The sequence below is a fragment of the Triticum dicoccoides genome, chromosome 3B (assembly GCF_002162155.2).
Source record: "Triticum dicoccoides isolate Atlit2015 ecotype Zavitan chromosome 3B, WEW_v2.0, whole genome shotgun sequence".
Lineage (NCBI taxonomy): Eukaryota > Viridiplantae > Streptophyta > Magnoliopsida > Poales > Poaceae > Triticum > Triticum dicoccoides.
In genome coordinates this window covers 115,290,261-115,295,676 of record NC_041385.1, presented here as the reverse complement: position 1 = coordinate 115,295,676, position 5,416 = coordinate 115,290,261, and positions in this window count along the sequence as shown.

The window sequence follows — 5,416 nt, the reverse complement described above, 5'->3', positions numbered from 1 at the left end:
TATGAAGCCTTGCAAGCAATACGACTAATGAGTTAGTTACGTGATGATGCATTACAGAACGAGTAAAGAGACTTGTTAGTAATGAGATTGAACTAGGTACGATGATATCGACGATCGAATCTCGGACAAGTAACATATCGATGACACAAGGAATAACACATGTTGACATTGCGGTTCGAGCGATAAATATCTTCATAGAATATGTGGGAACCAATATGAGAATCCAGGTTCCGCTATTGGTTATTGGCCGGAGAGGTGTCTTGGTCATGTCTACATAGTTCTTAAACCTGTAGGGTCTGCACGCTTAATATTCAATGACAATATGTATTATATGAGTTAAGTGTTTTGGTGACGAAGGTTGTTCAAAGTCCTGGATGAGATCATAGACCGGACGAGGAGTCTCAAAATGCTCGAGAGGTAAAGATTGATATATTGGAAGGTGGTATTCCGACACCGGAAGGGTTCCGGACTATATCGGGTACAAACCGGAGTACCGGAGGGGTTACTGCTACCTCTTGAGCACTGCGCTGGATTTCCCCGAAGAAGAGAGGATGATGCAGCAAAGTAGCGTAACTATTTCCCTCAGTTTTTGAGAACCAACATATCAATCTAGTAGGAGACCACGCACAAGTCCCTCGTACCTACACAAAACGATAGCTACTTGCAACCAACGCGATTAGGGGTTGTCAATCCCTTCACGGTCACTTACGAGAGTGAGATATGATAGAGATGATAAATAATATTTTTGGTATTTTTTATATAGAGATGCAAAGTGAAAAGTAAAAAACAAAGTAAAATCAAAGCAAGTAAATAAAGTAATGGAGATTGATATGATGAGAATAGACCCGGGGGCCATAGGTTTCACTAGTGGCTTCTCTCAAGAGCATAAGTATTCTACGGTGGGTGGACAAATTACTGTTGAGCAATTGATAGAAAAGCAAATAATTATGACGTTATCTAGGTATGATCATGTATATAGGCATCACGTCCGAGACAAGTAGATCGAAACAATTCTGCATCTACTAGTATTACTCCACTCATCGACCACTATCCAGTATGCATCTAGAGTATTAAGTTAAAAACATAGTAACGCCTTAAGCAAGATGACATGATGTAGAGGGATAAATTCATGCAATATGATAAAAAAAACCATCTTGGTATCCTCGATGGCAACAATACAATACGTGCCTTGCTGCCCCTGCTGTCACTGGGAAGGACACCGCAAGATTGAACCCAAAGCTAAACACTTCTCCCATTGCAAGAACTACCAATCTAGTTGGCCAAACCAAACGGATAATTCGAAGATACTTGCAAAGATAACTCAATCATACATAAAAGAATTCAGAGAAGATTCAAATATTATTCATAGATAAGCTGGATCATAAACCCACAATTCATCGGTCTCAACAAACACACCGCAAAAGAAGAAGATTACATCGAATAGATCTCCACGAGAGAGGGGGAGAATATTGTATTGAGATCCAAAAAGAGAGAAGAAGCCATCTAGCTACTAGCTATGGACCCGAAGGTCTGAAATAAACTACTCACACTTCATCGGAGAGGCTATGGTGTTGATGTAGAACCCCTCTGTGGTAGATGCCCCCTTCGGCGGAGCTCTGGAACAGGCCCCAAGATGGTATCTTGTGGATACAGAAAGTTGCAGCGGTGGAATTAGGTTTTTGGCTCCGTATTTGATCTGACGGGGGTACGTAGGTATATATAGGAGGAAGGAGTACGTTGGTGGAGCAACAGGGGGCCCACGAGGTAGGGGGCACGGCCAGGGGGGAGGGCACGTCCCCCACCCTTGTGACCGCCTCGGTTGTTCCTTGGAGTAGGGTCCAAGTCTCCTGGATCACGTTTGGTGAGAAAATCATTTTCCCGAAGGTTTCATTCCGTTTGGACTCCGTTTGATATTCTGTTTCTTCGAAACACTGAAATAGGCAAAAAACACCAATTCTGGGCTGGGCCTCCGGTTAATAGGTTAGTCCCAAAAATAATATAAAAGTGGAAAATAAAGCCCAATATAGTCCAAAACAGTATATAAAGTAGCATGGAGCAATCAAAAATTATAGATACTTTGGAGACGTGTCAAGCATCCCCGAGCTTAATTCCTGCTCGTCCTCGAGTAGGTAAATGATAAAAAAGAATTTTTGATGCGGAGTGATACTTTGGTATAATTTCAATGTAAATCTCCTTAATTGTAGTATGAATATTCAGATTCGAAAGATTCAAGACAAAAGTTCATATTGACATAAAAATAACAATACTTCAAGCATACTAATCAAAGCAATCATGTCTTCTCAAAATAGCATGGCAAAAGAAAGTTATCCCTACAAAATCATATAGTCTGGCTATGCTCCATCTTCATCACACAAAATATGTAATCATGCACAACCCCGATGACAAGCCAAGCAATTGTTTCATACTTTAGTAATCTCAAACTTTTTCAACTTTCACGCAATACATGAGCGTGAGCCATGGACATCGCACTATAGGTGGAATAGAATGGTGGTTGTGGAGAAGACAAAAAAGGAAAACATAGTCTCACATCAACTAGGTGTATCAAAGGGATATGGAGATGCCCATCAATAGATATCAATGTGAGTGAGTAGGGATTGCCATGCAACGGATGCACTAGAGCTATAAGTATATGAAAGCTCAACAAAAGAAACTAAGTGGGTGTGCGTCCAACTTGGTTGCTCACGAAGACCTAGGGCACTTTTGAGGAAGCCCATTATTGGAATATACAAGCCAAGTTCTATAATGAAAAATTCCCACTAGTATATGAAAGTGACAACATATGAGACTCTCTATCATAAATATCATGGTGCTACTTTGAAGCACAAGTGTGGTAAAAGGATAGTAGCATTGTCCCTTCTCTCTTTCTCTCTCATTTTTTTATTTGGGCATTTTCTCTTTTTTTATGGCCTCTTTTTTTAATTTTTTTCATCCGGAGTCTCATCCCGACTTATGGTGGAATCATAGTCTCCATCATCCTTTCGTCACTGGGACAATGCTCTAATAATGATGATCATCACACTTATATTTTACTTACAACTCAACAATTACAACTCGATCCATAGAACAAAATATGACTCTATATGAATGCCTCCGGCGGTGTACCGGGATATGCAATGAATCAATTGCAACATGTATGAAAATTATGAAGGTGGCCTTGCCACAAATACAATGTCAACTACATGTTCATGCAAAAAGCGATATGACAATGATGGAGCGTGTCATAATAAACAGAACGGTGGAAAGATGCATGGCAATATATCTCGGAATGGCTATGAAAATGCCATAATAGGTAGGTATGGTAGCTGTTTTGAGGAAGGTATATGGTGGGTGTATGATACAGGCGAAAAGTGCACGGTATTAGAAAGGCTAGCAAAGGCGGAAAGGTGAGAGTGTATATAATCCATGGACTCAACATTAATCAAAAGAACTCATGCACTTGTTGCAAAAATTTAGAATTCATCAAAAACCAAAGCACTACGCGCATGCTCCTAGGGGGATAGATTGGTAGGAAAAGACCATCGCTCGTCCCCGACCGCCACTCATAAGGAAGACAATAAATAAATAAAATTGTGCTCCAACTTCATCACAAAGCGGCTCACCATACGTGCATGCTACGGGAATCACAAACTTCAACACAAGCATTCTTTAAATTCATAATCACCCAACTAGCATCGCTTTGATATTATCACCTCCATATCTCAAAACAATTATCAAGCATCAAACTTATCTTAGTATTCAACGCACTCAAAAGAAAGTTTCACATATCTTGAATACCAAGTATATTATCATTAAGCAAATTACCATGCTATTAACGACTCTCAAAATAATCTAAGTGAAGCATGAGAGATCAATAGTTTCTTTAAAAAAAATCCACCACCGTGCTCTAAAAGATATAAGTGAAGTACTGGAGAAAAAATTATCACGCTCAAAAGACATAAGTGAAGCGCTAGAGCAAAACTATCAAGCTCAGAAGATATAAGTGAAGCACATAGAGTATTCTAGCAAATTCCAAATCATGTATGGCTCTCTCAAAAGGTGTTGTACAGCAAGGATGATTGTGGTAAACTAAAAAGCAAAGACGGAAATAATACAAGACGCTCCAAGCAAAACACATAACATGTGGTGAATAAAAATATAGCTCCAAGTAAATTACCGATGGAAGTAGAAGAAAGAGGGGATGCCTTCCGGGGCATCCCCAAGCTTTGACTTTTTGGTGTCCTTGGATTATCTTGGGGGTGCCATGGGCATCCCCAAGCTTAGGCTCTTGCCACTCCTTGTTCCATAATCCATCAAAAGAATTCACCCAAAACTTGAAAACTTCACAACACAAAACTCAATAGAAATCTCGTGAGCTCCGTTAGTGAAAGGAAACAAAAGATTACTTTAAGGTACTATAATGAACTCATTCTTTATTTATATTGGTGTTAAACCTACTGTATTCCAACTTCCTTATGTTTTATAAACTAATTTATTACCCATAGATGCATTGAAATAAGAAAACAACACACGAAGAACAGAATCTGTCAAAAACAGAACAGTCTGTAGCAATCTGTAACTAACGCAAAATTTTGGAACTCTATAAATTCTACCAAAATAGGACGTACTGTACAATTTGTTTATTGATCAGAAGCAAACAGAATCAATGCAAAGTCACGTTTCTGTGATTTATTGAATTGTTTTTCGTGAGTGCAAAGTTTCTGTTTTTCAGCAGAATCAAATCAACTATCATCATAGCTTATCCTATAGGTTCTACTTGGCACAACCACTAATTAAAACATAAAACCATATACAAATAGAGGCTAGATAGATTATTTATTCCTAAACAGGAGCAAAAACAAAAAAAAAACAAAAAAAAATTGGGTTGCCTCCCAACAAGCGCTATCGTTTAACGCACCTAGCTAGGCATAAAAACAAGGATAGATCTAGGTATTGCCATCTTTGGTAGGCAATTCTTCAATGAGGAATCTATCTTTCTTAGAAATTTCTTTCTTTCTAGTAATTATCAAATTCTTAGGAACAAGATCGAAAAATTCGTTCATAGCAAATGGTTCCTTAATGATGGCAAAAAGATTGGGATGAAAACTTATAGATTTAAGATCCGCAGTTTCCTTACTAGATGATTCACCCTTACTCTTAGGAACATAAGTAAGCTTAGGTTTCTTTGTAGACGAACTTGGGTGTTTTGTACAGAAGAAAAAGCGGTTCCCAAGTTGGTAATGATACCCTCAAGTTTATCGATTCTTGTGGAATCTAGATTTATTTTCTCGTTAACTATGGGTTCTTTTTCTTTAATATTTTTCAAGGTCGCTCCTACCTTAGATCCATATTGGGTAATTTGATTATGGATCTTTTTATCAACATTTTCAATTGATTCAGTGGTAGCAACTTTATTCTC